Genomic DNA, 16,536 nt, shown 5'->3' with positions numbered 1-16,536 from the left:
TTCCTGCCTGGAGTCATCTTATGTTGAAAAGACCCTTCATCCGGTACTGGATGACCCCACCGCCGGCTAAATTGGCACTGGCACGAGTAAGGAAGGCAGCCAAGAAAATGGAAAAGAGAGTTGGTGCCAGTACACATCCTTGTTTTAACCCCTTTGGATGGGGAAGAACTCAGACTGGGTGCCATTGTGCAGGACACTGCCGTTCATGCCATCATATAGTTGCCTCACAGTGGCGATGAATTTTGGTGGGCAGCCAAAATGGCGTGAGTGTCCGCCAGAGTGCTTCCTTGTTGGCCGAGTCGAAGGCCTTGGATGGGTCGATTAAAGCCATGTACAGGTCACGACGCTGATCTCTGCATTTTTCCTATATCTGACGGGCAGCAAAGATCATGTCAGTGGGGCCACGTGATGGTCTAAAGCCACATTGAGATTCTGGAAGGAAGTTTCCATCTCAGAAAGAATTCTGTCTAGGAGGACTTGAGTGATAATCTTGCCAGCTACGGACAGCAGCGAGATCCTGCGGTAGTTGACACAGTCTGGCTGGTCTCCCTTGTTCTTATAAATATTGACGATGGAGGCGTCCTTAAAATATTGAGGGATTTCCTCCATTTCCCATATGTTCTCCAAGAGAGAGTGGAGACGGCTGGTAAGCAGAGGCCCTGCCTTATACACTTCGGCTGGGATTCCGTCAGGCCCTGAGGCTTTGTTATTTTTCATCTGTTTGATGGCAGTAGCTACCTCATCCAGGAATAGAGGATAGCTGAGGGACCTACTGGGTAGTCAGGACATCCACATCATAGTTTTGGTTGAGCAGCGAATGGTAGTGCTCTTTCCAGCGCTAAAGGAAGCCTTCTTTGTCTTTAATTGGGGAGTTTCCATCGGATGAGTGGAGGAGGGACTGTGCCATGTGTGGTTGGCCCATAAAATGTTTTAGTGTAATTTAAAAATTTGCACATCTTGTGTTGATCTGCAAATTTTTGCGTTTCACATGCTTTATTTTTGAACCAGGCGTTCTTGAGATTGTGAAGTTGGCGTTGGGCCGTCGCTTTCTTCTTGCAGAAGGTATCAGCTTTGGTCTGAGACTGAGGGCTGTTCTGCCAGTCAGTTAAAGCAGCACTTTTATCATCGACGAGTACATTGATTTCTGGGTCATTTCATCAAATCAGTCCTAGTGTATTCTTTCGATCTGGCCGAGGGTCTCTTAGCAGGTTTTTGTCATAACAGTGTCGAGAATATCCCATTCAGCACTGGAATTTGGGTTGTTTGTTGTCGGGTTGTTTATCAGCCCATGTTCGAGCTGCTCTCTGAGAGCATGTGCTACCGCTGGTTCCTTCAGACGCTTACTCTTAAAACCTCTTCTGGAGGCTTGTTGCCTTCGCCGTTTTGGGGCGACGTGAAATGAGAGCTTGGCTCTGACGAGCCGATGATCAGTGTCATAGTGGTCTGAGCCACGCATCGGATGATGAGGACATCTCGGCGATCTCTCTCTCTGACAATGATGTAGTCAATGAGATGCCAGTGTTTTGATCGTCGGTGTTGCCACGAACCCTTGAACTTGTCAGTCTGCCTAAAGAAGGTATTGGTGATGGTGTGGTATTGTACAGCACACTTGCTGAGGAGGAGTAGGCCGTTGGGATTATACTTGCCTCGTCCATTTCTCCCTATGATTCCCTGGTGTAATCGTTGGGCTCTCATGTTGGTCACCTCTTCCGATTATACCGCCGTTGGTGTCTTGTTGAAACTCTGTAAGCATGTCTGCCTGATGCGGGACTCCACCGCAGATATTTCGTTCGGGGCTTACTCCTGTAGCCCTATACCTTACAAGATAAATCCGCAAGGTAACGGGGCAGTGGTTGGTAGGCGGCAGGACGTATCCACATGCCAGTGGGCCTATGCTCCGTCCCTCTATGGCCCACTGCTACTTCGAGATCCTCTGCTAGTCCAGCCTGGGGCCACGAGGCACCCAGTTACCGTGTGTTGCCACGAGGTACCCAGTTACCGTGTGTTGCTACGAGGTACCCGGTTACCGTGTGTTGCCACGAGGTACCCAGTTACCGTGTGTTGCCACGAGGTACCCAGTTACTGTGTGTGTTACCACGAGGTACCCGGTTACCGTGTGTTGCCACGAGGTACAGTTACCGTGTGTTGCCCCCGGTTACCGTGTTGCCACGAGGTGCCAGTTACCGTTACCGTGTTTACCCAGTTACCGTGTGTTGCCACGAGGTACCCAGTTACCGTGTGTTGCTACGAGGTACCCAGTTACCGTGTGTTGCCGCGAGGTACCCAGTTACCGTGTGTTGCCGCGAGGTACCCAGTTACCGTGTGTTGCCACGAGGTACCCAGTTACCGTGTGTTGCCACGAGGTACCCAGTTACCGTGTGTTGCCACGAGGTACCCAGTTACCGTGTGTTGCCACGAGGTACCCAGTTACCGTGTGTTGCCACGAGGAGGCACAGCAGGAGTGTTGATGGTGAAGAGGCTGTGTACTTACAGGGGAGAACTTATGCAATTTGCTTCCTTGTTCGCCACGAGGGCTAGCCAGCGGCGGTAGCTGAAAGCGAGAGGAAGCAAGCAGTGCTGCCATTCTCGACTCATTACGCCACCCTGTGTGCACACAACCACAAAAATATTTCGCCCAACGTGGGGCTCGAACCCACGACCCCGAGATTAAGAGTCTCGTGCTCTACCGACTGAGCTAGCCGGGCTTCATATATATGAGTGACCCTAAGTGAACAGTATTAATCAATGTATAAAGATACAAGGTATTGCTCATCGAGAGAAGAAAACGAGTCCACCCAAGAGCATGACGTCCCTTGGCAGCTTGACTACCGCATATGTGACCCATTGTTTAAGAGTATTTCGTAAGTGTTATCACGGCGGGCATCAACTTAAGCCAGGAACAGGAGTTGTTAATGTACTAGAAACAGATATTGCTTAGCACTTATAGTTGCCAATAGATGTAATTATCTTCTTTGTTCGCTGCCGCATATGTTTAAAATGCCTGTTTTAAATAAAATCGGTTCAACAGGGAAGTACAGTCCCAAATGTCAAAATTATATTAACATGGTTTCCTTCACATACTAAGCTTAACGGGTTAAACTGACCAAGTACGATCATCGTCGTGGAGGGTTGGAAATATTTTAAATTTAATTCAATACGGTTTACCATAACATTAGCCAAATTAGAATGGATAAAATATATATCTTACGACCATGAAGCTTATATCCTAAAATAAGACAGAGCTACAGACAAAATATGAGTGTGGCTTGGTCCTAACCATTTCTCACATAAAAATTAAAGCTGGCTGGTGGGGTGAGGGGCCGCCTGCTGACGCCACTCTACCTGCACTCCAGCATACCTTGTGATCTTTATACCTTGGTATTAATAAGTCCAAGAAGTTGTAGCAGCCGACAGACAGCGTGTTGTTGGCACCCTGGTCACGCTACACAACCCTCAGAGGACAGCTTAAGCCCACAAATCTACTGCACCTGTTTACAAGACGGTCCCGGACATATATCACGGTTACCAGAAGAATTTCTAGAAATTTTCGTGGAAGTAATTACTAGTTTCTGTGTATGTAAATCCTAATACTTAGTTATGGTTTATATAAAAGTTACAGACAGATAATACATAAAGATGTGTTTGATATATGACGTAGGTATCAACCAAGTTTCTCCAGCACTTGGTGTCGTTAGCAGTGGTTATTGGTGCAGATTGGCTGATGCTTGTAAACTGACTCACACTGTTGCCACATTGTAGAGTTCACTATCAATTTCTCTCTTCTTTTCTCTGTTAATATAAGGGAATTTTTCTTCAGGTGAATTGACTTATTTTTTCTGAAACTGTACAGACATTTTTTTTCTCTACGTCAGTGTTAAGGTCTTATGATCCGCCTGTTGTTGTTGGTTTGGACAAGTGAAGATGATCTGTTATGCATTTTCGAATATATTTTACCAAGAAGTAATCATCACGCCATCACAGTGATCAACAAGTAATCATGTTATCATAGTGATCAACAAGTAATCATGTTATCGTAGTGATCAACAAGTAATCATGTTATCGTAGTGATCAAGTAATCATCACGTCATCACAGTGATCAACAAGTAATCATCACGTCATCACAGTGATCAACAAGTAATCATCACGTCATCATAGTCGTCAATGAGTAATCCTCACGTCATCATAGTCAACAAGTCATCATATTCACTTAAGCTATACGATGGCGATAAATATTTTGATGCCTGGGGCCGACTGATGGTGTCAGCGGAGCCGTAACTAAGGCAGTGTATAGGTTCAGGGAGCGGGGATAAAAACCCGGGAAAGGCTTTAAAACGTTTATGACAAGGATCCAAGAGCCTGGGGTTTAGGGTGTCGAGACCATTGACGGCGGCGCAGCGAGCGAGTCTCAGCCTTAATCGAGGGTTTTATGGAGACCAGTTTACACTCTGGGGTGAAAATTTTTGGCGAGGTTAACACGACCGTAGAGGAGACGCGGAATGTTGCTGCCGTCTGCCTGCCGGGCGATGTGTTTCCACCCACGGGTTAACTTGAGGCGTAAATGAGTTAAGGAGTTGTGTTAAAACGGTGGTTACGATATTAAGTTGTGGTCGGCGCCGTGTTGTGAAGACCATCCGGCACACGATAAGGTCTTTTACGGGTCTCGCTCAAATTAAACGATGGTGTAGAGTGTGAGATTATTTGGAATTCCTCAAATATATAACATGGAAGGGGGTCGTGTTCCGTAGCCGCCGCAGACTAAGGTCATAAAGTGGACGGGTTCACGGGGAGGGGGTGATGAGGAGAAGCGTAGAGGGGGGAGGCAGGTGATGAAGAGGGGGAGGGAGACGATGAGGAGAGGGAGGTGAGGAGGAGAGGGAGGTGATGAGGATGGAGGGAGAGGGGTAGGGAAGCGTAGATGAGGGGGGGGAGACGGTGTGAAGGGAGTTTTAGTTTAACAAATTTATTGACAAAGCTTGGAGTACAGTTTGCCTATCCTGAGTAATTCTGTCAGATCTTGACACTGAGGGTGCTATCACTTAATACTGCCACGCAGAACAGATGTTCATACACAAAGGAATAAATCTTATTCATTAACAGTATACATAGGTCAGATTCCTGTGGGTTGATGTCGCTGTTCACTGCCATGCAAGACAGTGGTTCACATACATTGGACGTCATATTCTAATAGAAGACTAATCAGTGTGGGCTAGCAAATTTGGGATAAACAGCAAGAATGTCCTCAAGTACACCTAATGCAATGTAGCAATTACAAAGTTCAAGATACAATAAGCCAGGTGGCCTGAAGTCTTTGACAGTGTCACATTCAATAATACAGTGTTCAAGTGTATGCTTTAAAGGTTTATCACAAAGTGTGAAGGGAGAGGGAAGCAGAGATGGTGAGAGGGAGGGAGACGATGAGAAGGAGGGGGAGGACGGGAGGTGAGGAGGAGGGGAAGGAATGGGAAAGTGGTGAAGAGGGGGAGAGAGGGAGGGAAGCAGTGAGGAGAGAGGACATAAAATTAATGAAGTGATTTAATAAAGCTGGTGGCCTTGAGGGTGATGTTACAGTCCCAGGTGATCAGATCATAATTTACGGTTACCTGTATAATGGGAACATAACGAGGACTTATTTTTAGTTTAAGTTCAATACAGAAAAAAAAAACTTATTTTACCTGACTTTCCTGGCAGTTATTCATTTAATTATATATAAACAATACGCATCAGTAAGTATATCTGTTATTTTTTTTACCTGTTTTTTTTTTGCGTATATCAGGTTATTGTTTTATTTCTTTCTTTATGTAAAAGTTAAAGTCTCTGGTTTTTGTGGAGTACAGAGTGGTTTAGGGGTAGGATGGTGCTATGGTAGACAGGTGTGGGTAGGTGTAGGATGGTACCGTGGAAGACAGGTGTGGGCAGGTGTAGGATGGTGCCGTGTTGACGTGCATAAGCAGGTGTGGGATGGTGGCGTGGTAGACAGGTGTAGGATGGTGCCGTGGAAGACAGGTGTGGGCAGGTATAATGTCCCTTCACCTGAACGATTTGTAAGGCTATAGATATTCAGTATAGCGCGTCATATATTCACGTCACCTAGCCTTATCTAATCTGATTTAATCCATCCCTTCCTAACTTACCTAACCTAACCTTTTCACTTAATCTATCGTTTTAACCTTACCTTACCTAACTTAACCTAACTTAACCTAACCTTACCCAACCAAAACAAACCGTATCTTAACTTATCAACTAACCTTGCTTCCATCGACCTAGTCTTTACTTAACGAACGTAATGTAACCAAACGTAGCCAAGATAGATATAAACCTAACCTACCTAAACACATCAGGTTATTTAGAATTTAAGGAACTCTATAGCAAGTTGTATTTTATTATCTTCATTATGTGATTGTGGGATTTTGTCTAAGGAGTCAATCAAACTTTGGGGAGATAACTTCTGGCAGGAGTTAGTTCGTGAATGTGTCTATGGTAAACACTGTAGTTGTTTCTGGTCACTGGTGAAGTCTGGGGAGTATTTGTTAGTGTGTGTGTGTGGGGCAACAAGCAGGAACGTGTGTGGGTGGGTGGGTGTGGGTGTAAGAAGGGAGGGAGGTGGGTGAGACAGTAAGTAGGAAGATGTGGGTGTTGCAGCAAGTAGAGAGATGTGGGTGGGGTGGGTACGAGCAGTAGTATGTGGGTGGGTGGGCTGTAACAAGCAGTGAAGTGGGAGAGGAGGACCCAATCTGACGCATTCCATCTCATCATCCTCCTGCATCCCAACACTGTCCTATTATTTTCGTCCCCTTCCTCCTGTACCACACCTCCCCTTCCTCCTCTACCACACCTTCTCCTCCCTACCACACCTCCCCTTCCTCCTCTACCACACCTCCCCTTCCTCCCTACCACACCTCCCTTCATCCCCTACCACCTCCCCTTCCTCCCTACCACCTCCCCTTCCTCCCTACCACACCTCCCCTTCCTCCCCTACCACACCTCCCCTTCCTCCCTACCACACCTCCCCTTCCTCCCCTACCACACCTCCCCTTCATCCTCTACCACACCTCCCTTCCTCCCCTACCACCTCCCCTTCTCCCTACCACACCTCCCCTTCCTCCTGTACCACACCTCCCCTTCCTCCTGTACCACACCTCCCTTCCTCCCTACCACACCTCCCTTTCCTCCCCTACCACACCTCCTCCCCACCACATCCCCTTCATCCCCACCACACCTCGCCTTTCCCCCACCACACCCCCCAACCACACCTCCCCCCAACCACACACCCCCCCCCACCACACCTCCCCCCCCCACCACACCTCCCCCAACCACACCTCCCCCTCAACCACACCTCCCCAACCACACCTCCCCCTCAACCACACACCTCCCTCAACCACACCTCCTCAACCACACTCTCAACCACACCTCCCCCTCTACCACACCTCCCCCCACCACACCTCCCCTCAACCACACCTCCCCTCAACCACACCTCCCCCTCCCGGTATCATATCTCCCTTCCTAGATCTACCACCAGCCACACACTCTTCTCTCTCTCCTCCTAATATTCCACCACTTAACCACATTCTCCCCACGCCTCTTCCTCACTTCCCCTAACCCACAAGACCAGCCCGTCTCTTAGCATACCTCAGTGATAACAGTGCAAACCTTCCCTGCCCTCCTTCCCTCTCTTGCCCCTCCTGCCCTTGCTTCCCTTCCCTGCCCTCTCTCCCTTCCCTGCCTCCCTTGCCCTCGCTTCCTTGCCCTTTGTGTCTTCCCCTATTTGAAGGAAAATTCCACCTAACCTAGCTATCTAGACCTAACTAACCTAGCTTAATCTAGACCCAACTAACCTAGCTTAATCTAGACCCAACTAACCTGAGCTTAATCTAAACCTAAACAAAAACGTATTCTTAATCAGTGGATTTTGTTTGGTCTAGTGTTGTTGTCCGTCTGCCCAGGTAGTGAACCTTACCTGTGCTTCACCTGTCAGGCCCTAAGACACCGCCGTGCTGCCCTCTTACCTGTTAATTACGCACACCTGGCATAACTCTCACCCCCGTCCTTTCCCTTCTTAATGGCCGTGACTGTGCTGTTATTTCGTGTGAATATCTTATTCGCGTGTGCGTGTGTGTGTGCGGCGTGTGCGCGTGTGTGTGTGTGTGTGTGTGTGTGTGCGCGTGCGTGTGCGTGTGCGTGTGTGATCTTCCTTCCTCCTCTTTCTTTCTTTCTTTCTGTACCTGTATTAAACAAGGTAACAGTTGTGGTCTCGTATTAATAACAAGTGACCTGTAATGTTATGCTGGGGTCACTTAGGTTAGGGCATTACACAAGGCCTCTCACTTATGTCATTCCTCGCTGTAATGAATGCCAACACTTGTGCCAGGAAATTGTTGTTGTTGGAAATAGTTATTGTAGTTGTTGGAAATATAATTCTTGTTGGAAATAAGAGTAGTTGGCATTAGGTGGAGAGGCATTATGGGTGGGTGTCATCAGATAAAGGCATTATGGGTGGGTGTCATCAGATAAGAGGCATTATGGGTGGGTGGCATCAGTTAAGAGGCATTATGGGTGGGTGGCATCAGTTAAGGCATTATGGGTGGGTGTCATCAGTTAAGAGGCATTATGGGTGGGTGACATCAGTTAAGAGGCATTATGGGTGGGTGGCATTGAGACGTATTGTGGGTGGCTGGCATTAGTTAGGCATTATGGGTAGGTGGCATTGATTGAGAGGCATTATGGGTGGGTGGGTGGCAATGCGTAACTGATGTTGAAAAGGGTTTAGTGAGGCAAGGAGGGTGAGGCAAGGGGAGGGGTGAGGCAAGGGGAGCAGGTTAGGTACGAGAGGGGTGGCTTAATGGGAGGGTGGCAAGAGTCGTGGTGTTGAAGGGGGCGAGTAGATGAATGAGTGTGGGGTGGGTGGGGGGCGGGCGGTTGAGGTTAACCCTGGGTGGTATGTTACCGCCCAACCGTGACGTAGGTGTTATTAATAATTTTGACCGCCTTTTGTGGAGATAATTACGTAATGGTGTGTAAATAAACGTAAAAGAAGGTAAATAAACTTAAAAGAAGGAAAAATTTACAGTAAAAAAGTAATTAGTGGGGTGATATGACTAAAATATTTGATTATAACTAAGAAAATATATTAAATGAAAGTGTTTTGGTAATTGATTGGTAATTTAGGTCAAGTTAGGTTAAGGTTCGGTATTAGGTATTCTTAAGGTGAAAAAAACTGGGGGTGCATGTGTGTGTGTGTGTGTGTGTGTGTGTGTGTTTTAATAACATTATGACATGGTATACTTTATGGATCACTATGGAAACAAAATATTGAGCAAGAGTAGAATAAGTTACATTACTACATGAGAAAGGTAAATATATATCAGAGAGGATATTATTACAGTAAAACCTCTATTTAACGGACTATATGGAGATGAAAGTCCGTTATATCGAGGGTTGTTAAATCAGACCCCCCCATTTAACGGATTATATGGAGAGTATAGTCCGTTATATGGAGAGTATAGTCCGTTATATGGAGAGTATAGTCCGTTATATGGAGAGTATAGTCCGTAATATGGAGAGTATAGTCCGTTATATGGAGGTTTCACTGTATAGCTATATTAAGAAAATGTCGGTAGAGGATAATTCAAAATATTAGAGATATAACAGTTAGATATTTGTTATGGTAAAGTTATATAGATTAATATAGTCACTAGATATATAGACTTAATCTTTATACAATTGAGACAACAAAGTGGTGGTTGTGTGAAGTGAGGGAGACGCGGCTTGGTTGTGGCAATAAACAGTGAATCAGAGAGAAGGTTTAGCTTGTTGGTGGCAGAGGTCAGTGTCTGGAGCAGCTTCTCCAGGGTGCCTCTATAGGAAATCACATCATATTTATTAAAGTTATTACACTAACAGAAAGGACACATACAGACAGACAGACGGACGGAGGGAAGATATACACCCCGGCTAACTGATGACTGGGGATAAAAACAAAACAAAGTGTCATTGGTTGTTGGGTTGGGTTACGTTAGCTTGGGTTAGGTTAGGTTAGGTTAGGTTAGGTTAGATTAGATTAGGTTAGATTAGGTTGGGTTGGATTAGGTTTGGTTAGGGTTGGTAGATTAGGTTGGGTTGGGTTACGTTAGCTTGGGTTAGGTAAGGTTGGATTAGGTTAGATTAGGTTGGGTTAGATTAGGTTTGGTTAAGTTGGGTTAGATTAGGTTTGGTTAGGTTAGGTTAGATTAGGTTGGGTTAGGTTAGATTAGGCTAGCTTGGGTTAGATTAGGTTTGGTTAGGTTAGATTAGGTTTGGTTAGGTTGGGTTAGATTAGGTTTGGTTAGGTTAGATTAGGCTAGCTTCTGTTAGGTTAGGTTTACGAAAAAAATCCCTTGCGTGATAATCATTACCAGTCAGACCAGAAAAGAATGAGTTTCGGGCTGACTGATGTAGCCAAGAACCGAGTGCGTTTACGGATCACCTAAAGATTACCCCCCCCCCCCTCCCTCCTCTACCCTTATTATTTCACCTGATGATTAAACACCCTGACGCTGCCTGAGGTGGGTTAGGTTAGGTTAAGGTGAAATAGCTGGGGGTGCTAATCTTGAGGTGAGTCGAGGCTGTTTTACCGTGTGTGTGTGTGTGTGGGGGGAGGGGGAGATGTTGAGAAACGACATACCTCAGTTGTATAAGAAGCACTTAGGAAACACCCCACACACACACACACACACACACACACACACACACACACACACACACACACACACCAAAATACCGAATTAATGTTTCCTGTTCTGTTTGGCTGTAAGTACCACCCCACTGCACTAGGGGATGTGGGGGAGGAGGTGGAGGAGCACAAGAAGAACGAAAGATTATGTGAGAGGAGAGAGAGAGATGGAGGGAGGGGCGAAGGAAGATGTGAGTGTAGGAAGAAGAGGGGGAAGAGGAAGGAATGAGGATTTGAAGAGGGGAGGGAAGGATAGAAAAAGTACAGGAGGGAGATGGAGAGACGGAAGTACAGGCGATAGAAGGAGGAGGAGGAGGAAGGGGAAGGGGAAGCAGTAAGAGGAAGAAGATGATGATAAGAGAACCTGAACCACACAACTATGCTGGGATTTGACTCACATTTTTTTTTTACCCTCTAAGAACTATAAGGTCGAAACTCCCACACATAACCTACCTCACTGTAACACTTCGGGTGGGGTTAATTCATCTCCATTTTACTTGGGGGAAATTATGGTGTAATATTTTGCGTGAATTTTAATATTTATAGCGTAATATATCAAGGAAATATAATAAGGTTAATGAATTGATGTTATATGGGAATGATAAATCGGATATTATGGGTTAATAGTTTATATATGTCGTTAGTTTTTAATAGACATTGTGTGTGGGGAGGGGGGGGGGGTGACGTGTTATTGTTGGGTCATTCCTAATTATCACACAGGTAGTATACTTGAAGGTGATGAATGAGGGTCTACTGCCACATACTTACCGAAGGCTACCTCATACTGCCACATACTTACCGAAGGCTACCTCATACTGCCATATACTTACCGAAGGCTACCTCATACTGCCATATACTTACCGAAAGCTACCTCATACTGCCACATACCTACCTAAGGCTACCCGCATGCTACCACATACTAAGCCATTATCAATTACTTACCAACATACCACCCAATACCTGACGACTGGAACTAATTAACCCATCCTTACCTGAGTAGTGTCTTAACGCTGGCGAGGCTGTGCTGTGTCCTCCTGTGGGTGAGAACCTCCTTCAAGAGCAAGTCCTCCTGCAGTAGTGTGTTGTTCTCTCAGTCGGTGTAAATTGTGTATAATGGACCGTCAATGTAGGCTGAAGGAAGGGGAGTGTTTATCTGGTGGTGGTGGTGATCGACAGGCGTTAGGGTTTACCTGAATAACTAGGCACCCCAGTTTATTTTACCTGGACATTACCCACCTGAACGCTATTTGGGGTTTAGATTAAATTACCGGTAGGTTAGGTTAAGTTACAGGTAAGTTAGGTAAGGGTGGTAAGTCTTCGGGTGAAAGGAGTTAGGGTGCCTAATCTTCAGGCGATAATGATTGCCCGTGTTGGCGATGATTTCCGGTGTGATCCCCGTGAGTCTCCAGTGTTGGTGTGAAGCCTCAGGTGGTCAAGGTGCCCCTTTATGGGTCACACGAGGCGCGGAGGGTGAGGGCCCAGGGGTGGCCGGCAAGGTCGACAGAACAGGAGAGACACGTAACCTGGCTGGTCCCCCCGAGCTGCACTTTACGACGAGGTGGCGGCGGCACGAGTATCGCCAGCAGGTATATCATAACAAACACTAATAATGGTACAATATCTTCAAACAATAAATACATAAAGGGAAGAAAATAATCCTATCATTATTTATGTTAAAGTGAGAGACCGAGCCGTAACTTTTGTAAATAAACATGGAGGTGTGGACGGCCACCAGTGCCTTGTGTTACGTAGTGACCCGCCGCTGCCCTTAATATATATCTGAGGTCACAACCTTGCTTACAAGGCGACCCATGTACCCAGCGACGCCACACGGTGTGTAAAGACAGCAACACCACCACGCCTCACACTATGGTTAGTGACGTCACGCAACGGTTATTCCTTATCCAACAAGGGCAGTACACAGAGCCTCACCACCCGGCCAGCTAGGTTACAAAATGACGTCACACTGTGTTTAAAAAGAATATAAACAAACAGTAGTGAGCCACCAGCTCCAGTACTGGTCCGTGTGTGACGCGGTGCATCTCGACGTTCGACTGCTGGGAGGTGATGTTATACAGTCAGTAATTAAATAAAACTATTGACATTGGCCAGAAACACGTGTAGATAAATTAATAAGTAATGGGTAAGGTTGGGTTAGATAATATACTGTATAGATATTTATCTGTGTGAGGTGAGGGGTGACTGGTCTGTGCTCTCTCTCCTCGAGGTGTGGCACTCATCTTGACAGTGTACCCTGTTGGGGGTGATGTACACTTGATAATTAGCTACAATAACAAAATTTATAATGCTTTGAAAACACTTACTAAGATGTTAGTAATTGATGGGAAGGCGAGATTAATAGAATAACTGTGTGTTGAGGGAGAGCCCCTGTGGTGTTACGACAAACTATGGTCTTCATTTTAATGCACTACTGTTGTACTTTTTTAAGGATGTAACTTTAAACTACTAACACTTTGGAGGTGGACAGATATATATACTGTATATATATATATATATATATATATATATATATATATATATATATATATATATATATATATATATATATATATATATATATATATATATATATATATATATATATATATACACACACCACTTGTTGGAAGGGAAGCTTCGGTGTGAGAGAAGGAAGAGAATTTCCTACATTCTTGGTGTGATGGGACAGCGCGGGAAGGATTTCCTGCTGTTTTGTTGTGGTTTACGGTGATGGCTGTCTGTTGGGCCCTAGTGTGGCTCACGACTCTTAGAAATGTGGTTTGTGTAAATTGGAGGAGGACACTACCTCTGTCTCTGACTGATTTATGAGTGACGGGAGTATATATATATATATATATATATATATATATATATATATATATATATATATATATATATATATATATATATATATATATATATATATATATATATATATATATATATATATATATATATATGTATATATATATATGTATATATAATTTTTTTTTGACTTGCGTTTGTATGTGTGCGTAATTACGTGCACGAGAATATATGGATATATAAATGTGCACGAGAATATATGGATATATAAATGGTAATACTAATTACAACAATAATCACGTTAGTCATTAAGGTTTATTATTAAAAGTTCAGCTTAAAACAATTAGATCTCAGATCACTGTGTTCTGTACAAGACAGTGTAACAGGTTAGGATTATAATTCACTCAATACACAAGACGCTGCCCAGTACTTACAATATAAACACGTGTGGTAAGACACTACTGTAGTGTACAGTGAGTGCTAATTGTGTCATTAAGTAGGTGACATGCCAGGAAACCTGTGTTAAACGTATTACATTCTTATGACACGCGGTGTGTGTGTGTGTGTGTGTGTGTGTGTGTGTGTGTGTGTGTGTGTGTGTGTGTGTGTGTGTGTGTGTGTGTGTGTGTGTGTGTGTGTGTGTGTGTGTGTGTGTGTGTGTGTGTGTGTGTGTGTGTGTGTGTGTGTGTGTGTGTGTGTGTGTGTGTGTGTGTGTGTGTGTTTTTTTTTTTTTTTACCAGTGTTTGTGTACATGTATGTGTGAGAGTATGTGTGTGTGTATCCGTATGAATTCTTCAGTAAACCTCGGTTTATTACGGTTAGTTAATGTATAATTAGGCAAAACTGTCCCAAATTGTCCAGTATATATAATACCACATTGGTGTACAGGTCTTCCTGGATCCCGATGCTCAGTAGGCACAACATAAATTACAACATACAGATTGTTTCTTAAAGATTCACTTATACATTACCTTTGTCTCTTAAGTGATTATAACAGTTTAAGAAAGTCTCATTATAATTGTTATTTGTGTGTAAACTATGTTAAGCAGTGTTCTTAAAGCTTCACTTACAATGGGTATTCACAGTACAAACAAAGCGTTGAGACTGACAATGTATCGTATGTTAAGACTCGCTAGAGATGTTGAGTGTATTTGTCTGTAATGCCACAGCGAGTAAGCGTCGTCTTCCCCGGCGTAACAAATATTATTCCATCGGTAAAAAAGCGCCACTGCAGGCAGAGAAGGCTGGCGAAAGTCCAACTGACAGCTTTCTTAAATGTGAAAAACGCCAGACGCTGGTGATGGTTCGTGCTGGCGCCGCTTTTCCTTAAGGTATACTGACTTAATACGTTCCATAAGATACGATTGTGGGGTTAAGTCGTGGTTATATTCCCTACACCCCGCTACAGAACCAGGCCGTGGATTAAGGCCTATCTCTCACAGTGACTCAGAGTGAGGCTGGGTTTAGGCCTAGATGGTGCCCAGCTGACTTGCACAACGCCGTGATATCGAGAGAGTTTGTGATAATGTTTTGTTCCCGTCAGCCGTCCACCGTCACCCTCACCTCATCACGACGCTCGACCCTCCCAGCTTTTTGGCTATCGTTTGTGATCTTGACGCAGCGATGTTTATCTTGGCGTCCGGCCTGTATACTTATTCTAATTATTCCATGACCGTTTATGGAAGCGTCACTCTACCCTCGAGGTGGAGTGGGGGTGGGGGGGGGTGTAGGGGAGAGATATTGACCTTTTTTTCACGGCGAGATGGCAAATGTCAACAGTCTTGGGTTGGACTGAAGGGATGGAAAATCAATTGGTTCCTAGTGACGAGAAAAGATGCCTGCTGCCATATGTGGTGGACGCGTGGGCGATATACTCGATAATTTCAGAGAGGTTGGTGACGTGGTGTGTCGGCCAGGTCTCTCTCATGTATGAATAAGTATACGACAGTGTGTGTGTGGGGGGGTGGCGTAATATTAACATAACAACGTCATATCATTTTACACAGTGGGGATAATAGGTCATTCGTTTACCTGACTTAGAGAGACACTGATGTATTATTATTATACCTGTGGACGAAATTCTCATAACACTCTCCCATTACAGCGAGAGTAACACATCATTAACCAAACATCATCATGCCTTATGTGTTTGGTGGCCCTGGCTATCGTGCGCCCACAGCAACTGCGCATTACCATAACTGATGTGCAGATGGATTTCCTATCACCTTTTTATGGGTGTGGAGTTTGTGTAGCAGGGAGCGTGTGGTATAATCCTGCCTGACGGATAAATGCGTCTTGGGTACCTCCTCCTACGGCCCCCCTATAAACCTTAAACGCCCTGACAAAAAACACACTTATAAAGTACACCTCTGTTGACGATGGTAGTTTATCATTGTGGTCCCTGATGGATGAGGGTAAACATTCCTCCTCAAGATTTACTGCTCCACCTCCTGATCTTTTATCTTGTGTACTAATGGGGATTTTTGTCCTTCTGTAGACGAGTGTTCTGGTTTACATTGGCTGATTATTTGTTAGGGAATCTATGAATCTTTCCTGCTTGTCTGCCTTGATTTATTTTAATGTACAGTTGCGGATAGAATTCCCTGAACACTTGGCAGGATCATTAGGTGATGCGGACTGGAATTTTAATGCATTTTCTCAGATTTTGTCTTTGTATTAAGGAGTGTTTGTGCGTGTGTATGGTTCAGACATATGTGATGAAAAACAGCTTGAGTAGATTTATACCTATCATTATACAACCTAGAAATAGATGCTAAGTGTTCAGGGGGTTTTGGGCCGCAACTGTACATGTATACGGTATATCTAATTCATTTTCTCTGTACAGTATATAAACTTTACATGTATAAATGTTTTACGTAATTTATATAGTTGAATACTTTAACTTCCACAGACCATTTATATGTATATTTAATAATGTAGTAGTAATAAAAACTAATAAAAAATAAATAAATAAAAAATTGTATATATTCCTAGTTAATTGAAAAAAATGACAAACTCTATTTTCT

General features: G+C 44.4%; 1 non-coding gene across 1 annotated transcript; it reads right to left on the bottom strand.

Moving 5' to 3' along the window:
• Nucleotides 1-2,632: 2,632 nt before the first annotated feature.
• Trnak-cuu lies at nt 2,633-2,705 on the bottom strand. The gene has a single exon. It is a non-coding gene; the product is annotated as a tRNA-Lys (tRNA).
• Between the last annotated feature and the right edge of the window lie 13,831 nt (nt 2,706-16,536).

This window comes from Homarus americanus, unplaced genomic scaffold (genome assembly GCF_018991925.1).
Source record: "Homarus americanus isolate GMGI-L3 unplaced genomic scaffold, GMGI_Hamer_2.0 scaffold6295, whole genome shotgun sequence".
NCBI classification, from domain to species: Eukaryota; Metazoa; Arthropoda; class Malacostraca; order Decapoda; family Nephropidae; genus Homarus; species Homarus americanus.
The sequence above is the reverse complement of the archived record's forward strand: the minus strand, read 5'-3'. Positions and strand labels throughout refer to the sequence as shown.